Source organism: Eubalaena glacialis, chromosome 3 (genome assembly GCF_028564815.1).
Source record: "Eubalaena glacialis isolate mEubGla1 chromosome 3, mEubGla1.1.hap2.+ XY, whole genome shotgun sequence".
NCBI classification, from domain to species: domain Eukaryota; kingdom Metazoa; phylum Chordata; class Mammalia; order Artiodactyla; family Balaenidae; genus Eubalaena; species Eubalaena glacialis.
The window spans coordinates 86250106-86267988 of NC_083718.1; the positions used below are offsets into that span (position 1 = coordinate 86250106).

A 17883-nucleotide genomic window follows, 5' to 3' on the forward strand; every position below is an offset into this window, starting at 1 on the left:
AATAGAATTTGGTAACTGCTTTTATGGGAAAGGGATAGATAAGAACAATGCTCATGTTTTTATTCTGGGTTATAGCAGTAGGGGAGCTGGGTTTGGTTGGTTTCTGATCTACTCTCCAAAGGGATACCCTGGTGGAAGCAAGCACTGAGTCTAGCCCAACATTCAAATGCTGAATACAAAGAGTTTAAGTGGCTGGTGTGCATGCCTCATAAGTAGTGGAACTTGGTGTAGAGCCCATTCTTTTGACTGTTGTTCAGTGCTCTTTCTATTATATCATACGGCTTAAGAGGAGGTCGGTCAGGTGGTTAAAAACACAGAGCAAATGCCTGGAAGTGAAATGGGAAGTTGAAGACCACATTATGATGAGGTTTAACCACAAGCTGTTTCAGTTCTGCATAGATTTTCCTTATATTTAGGCGCTAAATGTGTATACTTCTGTCAGGCTCATAACGTAACAGTGATCTAGGTTTCTTAGAGCTATCTTCTTCTGAGTTTCACTTCTTCACAGTCAAGGAAAAAGATTCTTTCAGATTTTGGATTTAATTGCATATATTCTCTGACCCCCAATTTTCAAGATAAAATAGTCCTTCCCCCTGCATGTAGATAGGTTGCTTTGGTTACAGACTATAGGTGAAGTAGTCTCAAAGGCCACATTAGTCTTTTTGGAGGAGAGTTTTGGACCCAAATCTTTCAGGCTTATTTACCCTGTCAGCAGTTATGAACAGTTTCCTTACACAGATCTTATTACCTAAAAAGGGCAGTAAATACTGTGAATCAATAGGGTATTTTTGCTAATGGTGTGTTTTTAGAGAATTGAATGGCCTTCTGAAGAATCCTTTATGTTTTGTTTTTAAATATGTAGTCAGGTATATTTAAGATATGACTCCTTCTTACTCCCTTTTTTTCCTTTCCTTTCCTTTCCTTTTCTTTTCCTTTCTACCAGGCTTTTATCTGTCTGGTAACAGATACCTGCAGATGCAAAATAGTATTTTCTGGATCAGCTAACACTCTGTATCTACTATAAGGGTCTGGCACTGTTATGTAATTTCATCAGCCAAGATTAAATATTCCTGGATTTTATGTTAGCTCCCTTGTAGTCAACATATTCCAATGTTTGGCTTCTACAATTCTTATCCCATTTTAATCCTTGCCATGACTCTTCTTTTATAACTTTTGACCTGCCAGGGGAATAAAGGGAAGAAAACTTTGCTATTTAATAGTGAAGACCCTACCCTGAGTTATACTAAGTGTTTTATATAATCACCTCATTTAATACTGATAACAATTCCATAAGTTAGGTAGATATTCTTATACCTGCTTGCAGGTAATTCATCCAAAGTATTTATTACTATGTTAATAAAATATTAATTCACCAGAATATTTAGGCGCTGTTTAAGGTGCTGAGGGATATCACAATGAATATCAGATGAGGTCCCTGCTAAGGCACAGAGAGGTTAAATAACTTGCCCAAAGTCACATAGCAAGAAAGTGGCAGAGCTAGGATTTAGGTATAGAACCGATGGATTCCAAAGGGAATGTCTGCAACAATTATTATCAATACAATATGCTGCTGTTTACATATACTACATGTTCTCTGTAATTGCACAAATCAAGCTATAAAAATAGGTGGGTTCCCCCAGTATTTCTTTTTAAAAAGGCTCTTGATGAATCTGAGAAAGAAATCTGCCTTGGTGCTGGCAAGCACACCTGCACAGTAATGCTTTTTCTCTCTTCCCCTCTACCCACTCTCTCTGAACCCACTCATACCTGGGCATGAACTGGACAGTGAGTCCTGCTTTGGCATTTGGATGTGTTTGTGCTTTGAGCACTGGGAGAGTTTTGTTTGTTTCCTTGACTTCCTTGCCCGCTTGCAAGTTTTTTCTTGTAGCACAATGATGAGTAATGTGTTGTTAACCTTGTGATGTGGTCATGCCAGTTGGAATATTTTTTTCTTTTTCCCTTGGTTCTTTCTGATGAGTATGTGACTCTTGGGTCACACTTGCTTTCCACAGTTCATTCAAACAGAGAAGACTTTCTGTATTCAGAGGATTAGAAAATAGTCTCGAGGTTGAGAAGACTGTTAATATTCAATGTCTTCTGCCCAGCTGAAATCCAGTTTTGTTAGCATTTTAGGTTTATTCTTTAGCAAGTGTGATCCAAGAGAATACTTGTTAGATTATGGCCATTATCACCATGTGCCATATCTGGAATGAGTGGTATTCTGGAGTTAGGAGCTTAAAAACAGGCACAGGGAGTTTTTTCATGAGCATTACCTAGCAGAAAGCATTAAAAGATGCTTAAGTCTGTGAGAGTGATGAGCTAAATTCCAGTAGGAGTTGAATTCTAGGGATTAATAAGGTGGGATCAAGGTTGTAAGTGTCAAAACTATTTAGTATTGGGGATCCAGTCAATTTAGTATTTGGATTCCAGGAATATCTGGGCATGGCTCATGAGATTAATGGATGATTTATGTGGGTGTGTCTAGCCTAGTGCTTGATACTTGATTTGGTGCACAATAAACGTTAGTTAAATCTTAAAAAGATACTTGAATGCTGAGTATTGTCACTTTGTCTTCCTAGGGCAGCTGCCTCATCATTAACTGTTCCTTCTTTAGAAGAGTATTTGTTGAGCCTTTAACTGTGGGTAAAGCATTTGGGAAAGGGATTGGGGTAACAAAGATTTATAATATCAGATTCTTGCTGAGACTTAACATTTATAAATTGAATCAGTTAGGCCTAGCATTTAAGGGGGTTATTTGTGATTTTGCTTTGCTAGAGTCAACCCTTTGCTTTTTTGATAGAAATAACTTCTTGACTCTTTGGTAGAATTAAAAATGCTTGCTTTTCAATTCCGGTTAAACTGGGTTTGATTTTTGATATTGAGATAGTTGCCTATGATGTTTCCTTTTATCCCCTCTCCATTTTTTTTAGTAAATAAGATAATATATTTGAAAGTGTTTTGTGAACCACAAAGCTAGTGGTTGCTATCACCACCACCATCATTACTAATAATAACATTAAAAATATTAATGGAATGGGATTCATTTTTACAGGGGTTGGTTTACTGGATTAATTTCAAGGAGAAGAACTCAGAGGACAATGGGATATTTGCCAAATGACTTGTGTACTAATTGATACCTTTTGTAGTTTTTGTGGAAGGGAGAAGGAAAAGCAGAGACCTGACACCCTGAAAACTTGGCCTGGTGCTATGTCTTCGTGAAGGGTTACCTATACTACTTTGATGTGCTCTGTGGTGGCAAGAAAATTTAACAGGATTTATCATCTGTTTGACCTTAGAGGCTTATAGTACATTTTACTGGAAGCATCTGTCTACTACATAGGAAACAACTCATCCCAGTTTATTGGTAAGATCAACCACATTCCTATATTATGGATCTTATAATAAATAACAAAATTATGTTGGTCCAGGATAGTATCTGCCTGGCCTCCCCGTGTAGGAAGATTGAGGAAACAGTGCCTTTGACCAAAATATTTGGTTAGGTGTTATCATTAAAAGCCTTTACAGTCAACTTCTGATGATTGGTGTTCTTAGAGAAGAACATGTGATTTTTATAATCCAAAAGAGCAACTTGTTCAGTAAATTTTGAAAAGACCTCTTACTTTTAAAAATTTCCTTGCCATCCTTTTCTGTCTCTAGTGCCTGGCACTCAGTAAATCTTTGTTGAATAAAGGAAGTTAGCTGATACCGATCTTAGGTTTTTCTCTGGAACCAGCCCATTAGATGAACTTCTAGAAAGCAGGGATAATGCCTTATTAGTTGATGCATGATGTGTCCCCTCCGCTTAGCAGACTGCCTGGCACTGAGCGGGTCCTTAATAAGTGCTTCTTGAATGATTGAGTCAGGAGGTTAAAGTTTTCATAAGGGGAGAATTGCGTGACCTCGGTGCTGCTGTGCTGATGGTGGCCCTTCCTAAGAGGAAGAAGAAATGTAACTTTTCTGCAAATAAACATGAATAAACGTGAATGCGAGGAAAGTGATTGCTTTGATGCTTCCAGGCATTTTACATTTTTGGACAAGGAGAAGTAATGTGTTAAAGGTTGGTGCTTTCTCTCTTGGTTTTTATGTTTTATTCTGTTCAAAATTTAGTTATTGCTGTGATTTCTTAACGTATGAGAAGTGTATTATAGCTTCAAACTATCAATAGAAAAGAAAAAGAAAAAATCTCTCCCTATGTCATACATAATTTTATAATTTTATAAAACTTAAATTTTACAGAACTTCAGACCTTAGGGATATAAGGCTAGAAGAATACAGTATTTTCAAATCCAATTTATATTTTTAGTGGTGACTATCAAAACAAAAATGATGATTTGAGCATGTTTTCATGATTTTCTTTATAGATGATTTCCCTTCTCCAATACGGTTTGCTTAAGTGATTAAATTTCCCAGGTACACATTTTTTTCTTTGATATATATCTGTAGAAGTAAGAGATTTATCTGGGTGGCAGGAGGAAAAGACGTTTTCATATATCAATCCACAGTGCAGATTACATGGAGAATTGAAAGTTATCAATATATATGAAGTCAAGTGAAGATTTCTGGAATGGGAGTTAACAGATTTATGTTCTACACACAGTTTTCTTGCTAGTTAGCTGTGTGGCTTTGTGCAAGTCACTTAATCTCACTCACTTGGTTCTCAGTGTTCTTATCTGTAACTTGAGGGTATGGAATGAAATGATCTCTGATATCCTAGTTCTAAAGTCCATAATTCTAGAGTGCCAAACAAGGAAAATAGACTGACTTTCTGTACCTTACCACCAGCCTTGTTCCACATAAGACCTGAATGTGAAATGTTAATTATGTAAATATTAGAAGTGTATAACCTATATTCCCAGGTAGACTAGACTTGTCAGATTGTATTATATGCTTGTAACTAATTTTACGTGCATAAATATGAGGCTTGCTTGCTTTTTTTTAAAAAATTGTTTGTTTGTTTATTTATTTATTTATTTTTGGCTGCATTGGGTCTTCGTTGCTGTGCGCAGGCTTTCTCTAGTTGTGCTGAGCGGGGACTACTCTTCATTGCGTTGTGCGGACTTCTCATTGCTGTGGCTTCTCTTGTGGAGCATGGTCTCTAGGCACGTGGGCTTCAGTAGTTGTGGCGCACGGGCTTAGTTGCCCTGTGGCATGTGGGTTCTTCCTGGATCAGGGATCGAACCCGTGTCCTCTTCATTGGCAGATGGATTCTTAACCACTGTGCCGCTAGAGGCTTGCTTGCTTTTAAAAGAGAAATTATTATCACAAAAGGTACAACCTATACAAAGGAAAGAGACCCAAATAATGCTCAGGGTTGGAGTTTCTGCTTCTTAACTCTAACCTGGAAATAGAAATAGGTGTGTGTTGGCAGGATTGGTGGGGGATGGGGAGGGTGGTGGTGGCTAGTAGACAGTGTGGGTGAATGTAGATAGTAGTTATAAAAACAAAGTATTAAAGAGTTCTTCAGCTTGTGGACTTTGCATGGCTAGACTGATTTCATTTTGATATAAATCCCTGCAGAACTGATATGAACCCTGTATTCAAATTCAGAATATGTAGGTCCAATCTCCTTGCTATCTGAGTATCACTCAAGCTTTGTAAGCTTCTCTCTGTGTATGTGTTTTCCATCAGAAAAGAGGGGATTAAAAATTACAAAGGGTATATAATTTTTAAAATTGTTATTAAATGAGGCCATATTTGTGAAAGTGCTTTAAAAACAAAAAATTACAGTGAAAGAGAAGCTATTCTTAGTGAACAGACAGCTGTACAAATGTATCTGTTCATATAGACCTTTATTTTACGTATCTATGGGGTGAATGGTGACATTTGAAACCCGTAAATATTCACCAGCCTATTTTAGGTATAGATGAGCTCTTAGTTAACCACACACATGGACTACCATGAATAATTTAGAACCACAAATATTTGTTGGGCACCTACTATATGCCAAGCAGTTTGTTAGGCCTGTTTAGAATTTTTAAAAGTATAAAAGAAAGGTGCCAAGCTCAAGGATCTTTTTCCTTTAAATTTATTTTTACATCTTTATTGGAGTATGATAGCTTTACAATGGTGTGTTAGTTTCTGCTTTATAACAAAGTGAATCAGTTATACATATGCATATGTCCCCATATCTCTTCCCTCTTGCATCTCCCTCCCTCCCACCCTCCCTATCCCACCCCTCTAGGTGGTCACAAAGCACCGAGCTGATCTCCCTGTGCTGTGCGGTTGCTTCCCACTAGCTATCTATTTTACGTTTGGTAGTGTATATATGTCCATGCCACTCTCTCACTTTGTCACAGCTTACCCTTCCCCCTCCCCATGTCCTCAAGTCCATTCTCTAGTAGGTCTGTGTCTTTATTCCCATCTTGCCACTAGGTTCTTCATGACCTTTTTTTTTTTTTTCTTTAGATTCCATATATATGTGTTAGCATACTGTATTTGTTTTTCTCTTTCTGACTTACTTCACTTTGTATGACAGACTCTAACTCCATCCACCTCACTACACATATCTCAATTTCGTTTCTTTTTATGGCTGAGTAATATTCCATTGTATATATGTGCCACATCTTCTTTATCCATTAATCCGAATGTGGACACTTATGTTGCTTCCATGTCCTGGCTATTGTAAATAGAGCTGCAATGAACATTTTGGTACATGACTCTTTTTGAATTATGGTTTTCTCAGGGTATATGCCCAGTAGTGGGATTGCTGGGTCATATGGTAGTTCTATTTTTAGTTTTTTAAGGAACCTCCATACTGTCCTCCATAGTGGCTGTATCAATTTACATTCCCACCAACAGTGCAAGAGAGTTCCCTTTTCTCCACACCCTCTCCAGCATTTATTGTTTGTAGATTTTTTGATGATGGCCATTCTGACCAGTGTGAGATGATATCTCATTGTAGTTTTGATTTGCATTTCTCTAATGATTAATGATGTTGAGCATTCTTTCATGTGTTTGTTGGCAATCTGTATATCTTCTTTGGAGAAATGTCTATTTAGGTCTTCTGCCCATTTTTGGATTGGGTTGTTTGTTTTTTTGTTATTGAAGCTCAAGGATCTTAATTCTACCTAGAATGTATCTTGTTCTCCAGCCTTACACATCCTAAAGACTCAGTTTGAGAAACTTCCCTAACCCATCAAGGTAAACTAGTTGCTCCTAATACCTCTTCCTACCCCACTGGGCACTAAAAATGTGTTTAGATTTCTCACACCAGACTGGAGTGCCTTGAAGGTAGGACTCTGGCTTCTCTTCTTCATTTGTATCCCCAGGCTGTGGTGGACCCGTCTTGGTAAATTTTGAATGAATGACTGTTAGTCAAATTGGGGAGATAAGTATCCAGAAGGCCAACTAATATGATAAGGCAGTATATGATAACAGCAAGTGCCAGTGAATTTTTCATATATTGTACCTATGGGAGTTCAAATGAGGTTTATATATAGCCAGGAAAGATGGAACGGTGGAACTTGCAGGTGAAGAATTAAAAAAAATAATAATAGTAATAAAAAGTGTCTTTCTTTGAACTGAATTATATCATTTTATAAAAGGCAAATTTCATTTTCTAATTGAGGCTTTTATAAAAATTAGTAGTTGTATGCTGAAGGAAGTTAATTTATCAGAAGGAATTTACAAAGTGAATTAATTTCCTGTGGATGACTAATCTCAGATAGGATAGTAATTGGAATTTTTTTCCCTTCTGCTATTTCTTCCCTTGAATGGAAGTTCTGTAGTTGACAGTGAAATGACCAGTAGTTAGGAATCAAGAAGGGGAGAGAAGGTTGTCAGCTACTGAATATTTGAGGGTTGATTCTAGAGAAATAGTGTGTTTTGCTATTAGACTAGCCTCTGTTGATTTGTAGTATTTATTTTTCTCTCATGTCAAAAGTTCAGTAATGAGAATATTTTTTTTTATAAATTTATGTATTTATTTATTTTTTATTTTTGGCTGCATTGGGTCTTCATTGCTGCACGTGGGCTTTCTCTAGTTGTGGCGAGTGGGGGCTACTCTTTGTTGTGGTGCACGGGCTTTACATTGAGGTGGCTTCTCTTGTTGAGGAGCACGGGCTCTAGGTGCACAGGCTTCAGTAGTTGTGGCATGCGGGCTCAGTAGTTGTGGCTCGTGGGCTCTAGAGCACAGGCTCAGTAGTTATGGCACACCAGCTTAGTTGCTCTGCAGCATGTGGGATCTTCCTGGACCAGGGCTTGAACCCATGTCCCCTGCACTGGCAGGTGGATTCTTAACCACTGCGCCACCAGGGAAGTCCTATTTTTAAGGGCTCAGTAGAACTTTTGTTTTTACAGGCTATTCTTTTAAAAGTTGAACTTACTGAGAATCAAACCTTGGGCTATCCTCGACCTTAGCTGAAAGGAAAAAGAAAAAATTCATTGTGTGTGGCAAATAGACATACTGGTCTGGAACTAAAAAAAATAAACATTAACATGGTTTCTGTTTCTATTCAAGTTACTCTTGTGCCAATATTATAATAATAGACTTTCTCTGTGACTGTCTCTGCCCTTATTTTTCCAAAGGTCACTTCCATTGTACAAGCCTTCCAAATTATTAAATTTCCCAAATAACTGTAATCCAGGGAGCCTTTTATCAGTAGCACTGAAAAGACAAATAAATACCAGTTCATAAGGAGTTCTCTGTGAACTTCTGTCTCATTTGTATATTAGCATTTGGCTATTTATGGGATTTGTCTCTTAGAAATTTATTTTGCTGTTTGTAGCCCGATAAAAAACTAGAAACTTTTGAAAAGAAATAGTTAAATCTTGTTCTGACTCATACACATACCAGTTGTAGTGATAAAGTCCAGGGGCCAATTCTTGAGTCCTTACTGGTGTGTATACACAATAGCATTGTTTTGGGAGTGGTAAATTATATGATCGGGTTAAGTTTTTTTCTCTTAAGTTTGTTTTTGGGGGAGAAAATAGACATTCCCCAAGTATACACTGTAGTGGAGGTAGAAAACATCTCAGAATTGTGCAGGGTGAGTAGGATTATTCCTTCCAATTATCCAAAAAATAGACATTGTGCATGAGATTAGGTGAATATTATGGAGTCTTTGAATCTGGAATGAGGAGAGTAGTAAGGTGGGGAGATAGGGCTGGTAGATTAAGGCATTAGAATTTCGGTCAATATGTGTGAAATTGCTGTTCCTGGAGATTTGGGGATGAAGGAGCTATTTAGCTATGTCTGTACCTCTAGGAGAGGACAGACATTTTTCTTTTGCTCTTTTTTTTGAGGGACCATCTGGTAGAAGATGCAACTAAGGGAGTTCCCTTTACGACGTTTTCTTGAAGACTTGAGGAGTTGAAAGACACTGGAATGGGAGTGATAGAGCATGTACAGTGTGTATGTGTTAAGACTGTGCCTTGGAAACAGTTGTAGGACTGGAGGGTTTGTTTGGAGAAGTAGGGGGAGCTTCTGAAGGAGAGATACAGAGGCTGTGTTGGGCGTACAGTGGAGTGAGGCAGAGCGCGTGGGAGGGAATTAGGCAAGAAAGCAACTGACATTTTTTGAGGACTTACTGTGTGCTAGGCACTGCCCTAAAGGCTTTTCATATCTTAAGTTACTTAATCCTAACAAGAGGTCTGAAGTGTAGGTATTTCCCCCAATTTAACATGAAGGAACAGAGGCACAAAACAGTCATATTACTTACCCATGATTGCACTGCCATTAGTAGTAGATCAGGGATTTGAACCTAGATCTGTCTGAATCCAGAGCCTATTCTCTCTCTCCAGGTGGAGTTGAAAGGAGTTGAAGCAGTGAGGGTGGACTTGCACATGATGGACTGCCTGTGTTTCCTCAGTCCTCCTCCCTGGACTAAGTGTGATTTAGTGCAAGTGTCTGGTCTTGGGAGTCAGATTGGCTGGACTCGTAAAGATTCTGGTTCTACCACTTTTTCAAACTGTATAACCTTGGGTAGATTATCTAACCTTTGTGAGCTTTAGCATCTCCATCTATAATATGGAGTTAACAATACAGACAAACCTCTAAGAGTTGTTTGGAAGTTTAAATGAAAACAATGTCTAAAACTTTAACACATATTACTTCCTTTTCCTTCTTTTCTTCCATTTAGACCCATCTTATTATCTCTGGGTTATAACATTTAGTGATATATAGGTCTCTTTAGTATGGAACTCGGTCAATTCTTTTTTTTCGAAGGTTATATTCTGTTTCTTTCACTTGGAAGGATGTATATTAACTAAAAACAATCTGCCAAGACAGTCTTTCATCTCTCCCGCCCACCTAGTCAAGAACTGTGTGAAAGTCTAAGGGTTTCTGTCCCTTCTCTTTCTCCCTGTCTGGATTCCTTGGGACTGACATCATAGACGTGGAGGCGTTGCTGACCTTTGAAAATTCTTGACAGTCTTGAATGTTGTGGTTTTCCAGTGAGTTTGGGGAGGAGTTGGAGAGTACTCAGACACAGCTGTAATGCATCAGTGGGACCAGGAGAGTGGGTATAGTGTGAGAATGTGGACACTTTGGGGGATGTTGTAGATGAGAGAATGTAGGGTCAGTAGTTTCTCATGCATTTTAACATAGCTGTATTATCTACAGTCGGTATTTAATTTTAAGTCACTTTTCTCTGTTACTAAGTAGTTGGACACTCAGATCATGCAGACTGGTTTTAATATTAGTCTGAGCTAAACGTTTAGGGAGAGAAATCTGTTGCAAATAAGATCATATTACAATCTTAAGCAAATGTATTTGAGATGAGCAGCGTTCACAACACTGTAAACACTTTGAGATGACTTGCCTGTTTACAACACTGATTGTCTGATTATCGACAGTACTGTTGTGTGTGTGTGTGTGTGTGTGTGTAGTGGGATACTGTACAAGTAGAATTCAGTTCATCTGAACAAAAATTGAGTACCTACCAGGTGCTTGGATGCTAGGAATACAGGATGAACAAGACAAGATTCCTGCCCTCAAATTGCTCATGGTTTAGTGGGGAGACAGACATGTAAATAAACACAAATACTGTGCAGTGTGATAAAGAATATGATAGAGGTAGAGTACAAGATGTAACACCAAGGAGGAAGCAGGCACTTTAACTTGAGAAGCCAGGGAAGGTTTTGCAGATGAGGTAGTACTTAAATTAGCCTTAAAGAAGAAATAAGAATTCACCTGCTAGGCCAGGAGTCATTCCAGGCAGAGGGAACAGCATTCACAAAGGAACTGAAATGTGAAGCACGTAGTATATGCTTGGGGAACTACCAGTACAAGGAGGGGAATGATGGGAGGTAGATAAGGCTGGAGGGTTAGGTAGAGCTAGATCATGATGGGCCTCGTTTGTCATGTATAGGAATTTGGATATTAAGCTTTAGTCACTGAGGATCCAATAAAGAATTCAGAGCAGTGGGATATAATACTATCATATTTGTATTTTAGATTGATCAGCCTCTACAAGCAACCACTGTGAAAAGTGGCTGGAGAGAGGAAGAGGGAGAAATTAGGAAGCTACTTACTGGGGTCCAGGTTATGAACGTCTGAAGGTGTTGGATGGATTTGAAAATTTTTTAAGGTTAAAATTAGTAAACCTTAGTAAAGGACTATTTGTGAACGAGGATAAGGCACAAGAGAAATCCAGGGTGGTTCCCAGGCTTGTGACTTGAGTGATAGGAGGGATGGTGGTACCACTTGCTAGAATAGGCAATACCAGAAGAAGAATAGCTTGAAAGGGTGGGGGATAGAGATAGAGAATGGGCTCATGGTTTTATGTGCTGAGCTTGAAGTGCCTGTGGGATTCCTGGGTGAGTTGGAAAGAGTTGGGGACTGCGAATGCATTTTTAAAAATTAATTAATTAATTAATTAATTAATTAATTAATTTTGGCTGCGTTGGGTCTTCGTTGCTGCGCACGGCCTTTCTCTAGTTGCGTTGAGCGGGGGCTACTCTTCGTTGCGGTGTGTGGGCTTCTCTTGTTGTGGAGCATGGGCTCTAGGTGCACGGGCTTCAGTAGTTGCAGCACGCGGGCTCAGTAGTTGTGGCTTGCGGGCTCTAGAGCGCGGGCTCAGTAGTTGTGGCACATGGGCTTAGGTGCTCCACGGCATGTGGGAACTTCCTGGACCAGGGCTTGAGCACCACTGCACCACCAGGGAAGTCCCTACAAAGAGATACTTTAGATAAGCAGTAAGGAGGATGGTGATGATCTTATCTATAAGACAGTGGTGCCATTGTCTTTCTATAGAAGCCCATTTTAGTAGGTCGAGGACTGACCATAAGGTGAGAAAGTAGCATCAGTGACTGTAGTCTAATTTAAGGAGTTTTGCAGGGAAGAAGAGAATAGCAGCCAGCAGGTAGGGCAGAGGAGGAAACCTGAAGGAACTCCTCTTGCTTCGTTTCATTGTTTTTTCTGTGAAGTCAGAGGGAAGGTCATCTACCAGGAGTAAGGGAGGTAATAAGGTTTTGGGGGGAGGCTCAGGGAGAATGGCAAAGGTGTGGGGTAGTAGCTGAGAAGACTGGTTAGGTACCGAAGTCAAGCAAAAGACTGCAGTGTTTCATTGAAAGGAATGAGATGGAACACCATAATATATCTGTAGTCACGTTGCTCTGTAGTATTATGTGATCTTGTCTTGTGCAGTAGCCCTATTTAGTAGCAGAGAAGTTGAATGTGGGGTCCATCCAGGTTGGGCAAATGAAATGGAAGGATAAGGATAGGTTTTTACAGGAAAATAAAGTCATCACTCATTGTGTTTATGTTCAGGTGGGTAAGAAGGAACAAAGTGGAATCTGTCTGTTTTTCTCAGTCTTCTCCGCTCTCATCCTAGTCTAGCTCACCATCATCTCTTTTCCAGTAGTTTTCTAAACAAGTCTCCCTAAATCCACTTGTGTTCCCTACAAACTATTCTTCCCACTGCAACCAGGGTGATCTTTTAATGATTTAAATCTGATCATGTCCTATCCCTGCCTACAACCCTTCAAAGCCTTCTCATTACTTTTAGGATAAAATCTCAATCTTCACTAGGGTCCACTAGGCCCTTTCTTCATCCTCATTTTGCACCATTTTCACTTCTGTGTTCCTCCTTGCCACAGAACATTGATATGTGTTTTCTTTGCTAAGAGCATTCTTTCTTTCTCCGTTTGTCTCCAATGCCTACTCGTTCGTCAGTTCTTAGGTGTAATGTCACTTTCTTGGGAAAGCTTTTCCTGACTCCCTATAGGCTATAACACCCCTCCCCCCAATATTTTTCCCTATTATGATTATAATTGTGAAATTTTGTGGGTTTTTTTCCTCCATACTGGAAGCTTTGTGAGGATAGAGATTATGTCTAGTTCATGGTTGTGTTCCTAGTCCTGACCGTAGTGCCTGACACAGAGTAGGCACTCCATGAATTTTTGTTGAATCAGTGAATAAGGTGGTTAAGGAATTGGATGTCTTAGTCTGAGGTGAGGATGTCTTGAGGTGAGATAGCAGGTTTAGTAGTAAGGAAAAGCTGGAGGGAGATGAGGTTGTAGCCAGAGTAAGATGTTGAGAGTTGAAGATTTAGAGGTGGAATGGTTTCAGGGCATGGCAGGGTCCAGGACTGAGTTGTTGAAGTGGAGATGGAGGTCTTTGCATTTGATGAGATTATGAAACTCTAAGGCAGAAATGTTGGATGGATTATGCAGGTGGGTGTTGAAATTGCTCAGGAAGGTGGTAGGATTTGAACTGAGGAAAATATAAGGTAGGTGTCTAAGTCATTAATAAACAGAGAGATAGGCACAGCCCTTTCCTATGGTGAAAGAATTGAATGGATAAGAATCAGTGCAGTTCTGGGAATCAGTAACGACTTAGTCCCTAGGGAAGCAGCATGGTACAATAGAGAGAGCATGTGTTCAAAATATCTGGGTTCAGACTTTGGGTAACCCACCTGACTTTTCAAACCTTATACCTTTCTCTACTTGTAAATTGGGAATAATAAGCCTGCTCTAGGGGTTTTGTTGTTAATGAGTAAGATAGTGTTTTTGAAAGTGCTTACTTAATATTAACTTGTTAGTTTTTATTCTTAATTGCTGTCATCACTTCAAGAGGGCATGGAAGTGTGGAAGTAGGGATGAGAGGCAAAGATAGCAGCAGAAGTGAATTTTGAACAAGGTACATGACTTCATTTATTCTACTTGTTGAGTTTGTACTGTAGGGTCAGCATAAACATTTATGAATGAATACAGGTAAAAGCAAGTATTGATATAAGGAAGAGTTTTGTAAAAGAAAAAAAAAGGCACTGGCTGGCTTATGATAACATTGCAGTGTTGACCTACAACAAATTTTTATGGAAAGAAATGGTTTATCTATTCCTTTTCCATGAAAATTCCATCATTCCTGAGAGTAGATTTTATTGTTCTAGAGAAGAGATCAAGGACCATTATGTGAGAGTTAGAGAGAGGGGGGCTGGTGATTTAGTTTAAAAAAGCATTTTCTAACAATTAGAGCTGTCCAACAATAAAATGGACATTGTGGCAAAGAAATGAGTCTCCATCAGAGCTTGTATTCATGTGGAGACTGGATGATTTATCTGTCAGAGATGTAATAGAAGGATTCTTGCATTGGGGCGGACATTGGTTTAAATAATCGCTAAAGTCCCACCAATTGGAAGGTTGGAGGATTTTGACTCCAATTTAGATTTGTCTAAACACCATTCAATCAAAAAATATTTGAGTACCTCTTCTGTTTCATTTGAAAGTTTGAAAGCCAGTGTTTTGTTTTCTTTTTTTTCCTTCCTGTGTGCTGAGAGTCAAGGACTGTGAGTCTTAGTCATTGCCTTGGATATTCCCATTTGGAATTTAAGAAGCTCAAGCCAGGTGTTGGTAGTGATGTAACAAAAGCTGCAGTCTTCACCTGTTGCGTGGGGTTAGGGTGGAGTCCATGGCATGCACCTGGAGACATCAAATATAAGAATGGGCTGCCCAGAAGTTTGGTTTAGTGCTTCGAATTTTTGAGCAAGTTATTCTAGATAATGTTGGACCTTGAAATTATTTATTTATTTTTCAGATGACTTACTCAGAATTAATTCTTTTTTTTTTTTTGGAAATTATTTTTTTAAAATATTTTTTAAAAAGAATATCCTAGTATGTTGGCATATGAGGTCTACGATGCCATGACATTGATGGTTTTCATTGGCTTCTCTCACTCAGAAGCCTCTGGCTGGCTGGGAAATTGCCTATAAGCCTGTGGCTTAATCAACTCCTCTCTTCTGCTGAGTACCTTTTTGTTGATTGTTATTTGTGTACTTACTGTATATTTCCCACATCCTTTCAGTAAGTTATTAGAGTGGCTTTACCAAGTTCCTTTGCATGTTTTTTTAAGAGAGAAGGTTGAAATTCATTTTGTAGCTGTGCTCTTCGTTTTGGATTATTCATGTGTTTAAGTTATTTGGGCTGCTACCATGCCCTGTGACCTAAGACAGTGACTAAAATGGGCTTGAAGAAGGAATTCTTGTCTGTATTAGAGGAAAGGGAAACCACTCATTCATCTGTGAATTTTGAAGGAATTTAATTCTTAAGTATTTTATCTGAGGAACTAAGTTGTTTAATAACAACATTTTGAATTTGAGGTATCTTAGGCCAAAAGTTCTTTATGTAATGGTAGTCTTTTCTGACAGTTGTGATATTAAAATGGAAGTAAATTAGACATTGATAATATGCAGACCAAAAGAGAATGTAAGGATCGTAGTTTCTGAGGCTGTAGTGAACTAAAGAAGTTCATTTTTTAAACCTGGGAAGGATCTTAGAAGTCATCAAATCCAAGTCTAGGTTATACAAGAAGCAACTGACACCCTGTAAGTAATTTGACGAAAGTCACCCAGCTAATATATATAAGTGTAGGTAGAACTCTTCTGATATGAGGGTGGTGGAAGTGACAGTATGTTGATGTCTCTAGAAAGGAGAGTTTGTAAAACTTTGAGAGATGGATTGGGACTGGGACAGACCATTAGAAATAGTGGGGTGATGTGAAAGATGAAGTACCCTTGAATTTCTCTTCTTTTTATGTTTTTTTTAAATTTATTTTTGTTTTTATTTATTTACTTATTTATTTTTGGCTGCGTTGGGTCTTCATTGCTGGGTGTGGGCTCTGTCTAGTTGTGGTGAGCGGGGGCTACTCCTCGTTGTGGTGCGCGGGCTTCTCACGGTGGTGGCTTCTCTTGTTGTGGAGCATGGGCTTTAGGCACGCATGCCTCAGTAGTTGCAGCTTGCAGGCTCAGTAGTTGTGGCTCGCGGGCTCTAGAGTGCAGGCTCACTAGTTGTGGCACACAGGCTTAGTTGCTCTGCGGCATGTGGGATCTTCCCGGACCAGGGATCGAACCCGTGTTCCCTGCATTGGCAGGCGGATTCTTAACCACAGGGCCACCAGGGAAGTCCCACCCTCACATTTCTGATCTTCTGAGTTAAGCGTCAAATTGATTGGTTTGGTGGTGGCTGATGTGGAGGTTCAGTTAGTCATTTAATCATTTATTCATCAGGCATTTCTTGACTGTTGACAGTAATGTAGATGCTGTGCTAGGTGTTGCGGCTACAAATAGGAATTAAACATGTCCCTCTGCTCCTGGACCTCTTGTACTCATGGAACAGTACAAGAAGGAATACTTTCTATTTTGCCATCTCTCTCCAAAAAAAAAAATTCTACATGAAGTTACTAAGTTAGTGGCCTACTGGTTTTATAACCCACAAATCACTGCTGTTTATTTGCCTTACTATTTCTAAGGAATTTAGACAATTAGGATCTGATCACACCACTAAAGAAGCTGTGTCTTGGGGTCAGGGGAGGTGTGATGAAAAAGTACCTGAGAATCATCCTTAGAGTTTAGGTTGTTTAGAAGGAGATGCTTCTGAAGAGACAGTCACCCGAGCCACCCTGTTGCCTTTGAGAACTCTACTTCTGGCATTCCGCCAAAGCAGGGGACTGGTGGGTGTGGTGGGGCAGGTATGTGCCTGGTGACTGTACCAGCAAGTCCTCTTTTACAGAGAACTGTAAACCTGTCTGAAATGGCAGATTTTGGTGAGAAATTGTTCTTCACTCGGTTATTGCTCCTTCCGCTGGGACTGCTAACTTCAGAGGAATGTGGATTGGTGCCAGGCCGACAGGTCAGGGACATAGTTTCTGCCAAAGTCAAGTCTGAAAGAAGCAATCTTTTTCAGGTGAACTTACTTGGTGGTCATTTGTCCTGAGTGGAGAAAGGCATGTTTCTTGGGTTCATGAAGTTAGTGGACAAAGATTGACCTTTGTTATGAATCTTTGGGATCTCCACTCTGCTTTGCATAATCGCAGATTGTTTTATTTTGAGTAGTCTTATTTTAAAAAATTTTTTTGGCTGCACTGCTTGGCTTGTGGGATCTTAGTTCTCCGACCAGGCATCGAACCCATACCCCCTGCAGTGGAAGCGCAGCGTCCTAACCATTGGACCGCCAGGGAAGTCCCTATTTTGAGTAAGTTTAGATATCAGTTTGCTCCTCCCATTTCCTCGGCTAGCATCAGAATACTAGTCAACTCTAAAGTTATTCAGTGTATAGTATTCATTCATTCAGTAAAATGTTTGCTGAGAGCCGTGTGCCAAGCACTGTGCCAAGGGATACATGCTGGGGATACATTAGTGGACAAAACACACAAGCTCTGTACTTTAAAGAAACTTTTATGTTGGAGGAGGAGGCTAGACAGCAACCAACTAAAATAATTTCAGGGTATATCAAGTGCCAAGAAGGAAATAAACAGGCACTGTGTAAGAGAATAATGCAGGTGGGGAATTCTTCAGGGTGGTAGTCTGCTGCTTCCTTCCATTAGTTTGGATAAGCAAACTGATGGGTAGAAGTGTAATACTCTAGAAAGGTAAGGAAGAGCATTATTTGGAGTGGTATTATGGTTTTGTGGTTAATGTAGTAGTTAAGAAATTAATATAGGTGAAATGG

The 17883-nt window shown here is 39.3% G+C and overlaps 1 protein-coding gene across 2 annotated transcripts in view; it reads left to right on the top strand.

The window, feature by feature from the left end:
* The window catches only part of OTUD7B (OTU deubiquitinase 7B), a 53740-nt gene that overhangs the window by 12483 nt on the left and 23374 nt on the right, over nt 1-17883 (top strand). Inside the window, exon 2 of one of the 2 annotated variants that reach the window (XM_061183554.1) lies at nt 3147-3364. The exons of the other annotated variant lie outside the window; for it this stretch is intronic. The gene's annotated coding sequence lies outside the window, so the exon portion shown is untranslated. The remainder of the gene's footprint in view (nt 1-3146; nt 3365-17883) is intronic. 2 annotated transcript variants of the gene reach the window in all.